This window comes from Staurois parvus, unplaced genomic scaffold, assembly GCF_062004578.1.
Source record: "Staurois parvus isolate SC_StPar_1 unplaced genomic scaffold, SC_StPar_1.0 ptg001604l, whole genome shotgun sequence".
Taxonomy (NCBI): Eukaryota; Metazoa; Chordata; class Amphibia; order Anura; family Ranidae; genus Staurois; species Staurois parvus.
This window is the reverse complement of record NW_028319400.1, coordinates 36,940-37,500: the sequence shown is the minus strand read 5'-3', so window position 1 is coordinate 37,500 and position 561 is coordinate 36,940. Positions and strand designations below refer to the sequence as shown.

The window sequence follows — 561 nt, the reverse complement described above, 5'->3', positions numbered from 1 at the left end:
CCAGCCGGACAGCGGCACGGACCCGCGTGTGACAGATGACATAATATTGTACCTGTTGGCTGTCCACCAATAAAGATCTGTACATCCTGCTATAATGTGTCCTGAGCTTTCAATTGAAGGGAAACTATAATGGTGTGTGTGTGGGGGGGGGGGGGGGGGCAAATGTTTCCTCTAATATATATACGTGACTAAACTGTTTTTATTTATTTATTTATTTATTTATTACAGCTCATAAACTGTTTTATTTGTTTACCTAAAGAATTATTTATTACACAGGGGGCCCCCCCGTGAGACCGGTGTCAGAGAACGTTATGGGGTTCTGTAAATAGACAGCACAGTAGAAAGGGATTGCTTTCAGACCGTCTCTCTCTAATTGAATCTCCATAGGGTAAAGCAGCATGAATGGAGGAATCTGCACTGCTGGCTATTGTATTCAGCAGCACCCTGCAGCTTCTGAGGCCTGATCAGGGCCTCAGTAGAAGGAAAAATGGATTCAATAAAATTTCAGCAAATGTTGGATGGTAACTTGATGCCATCTGTGAAAAAGCTGAAGTTAAAGAG

At 42.8% G+C, this 561-nt stretch overlaps 1 protein-coding gene across 1 annotated transcript in view; it reads left to right on the top strand.

The window, feature by feature from the left end:
• LOC149435117 (venom peptide SjAPI-2-like) overlaps positions 1 to 95 on the top strand; it is a 13,445-nt gene extending 13,350 nt beyond the window's left edge. Inside the window, exon 4 of the mRNA XM_089662996.1 lies at positions 1 to 95. This exon is cut by the window's left edge and continues 229 nt beyond it. The gene's annotated coding sequence lies outside the window, so the exon portion shown is untranslated.
• Positions 96 to 561: the final 466 nt, after the last annotated feature.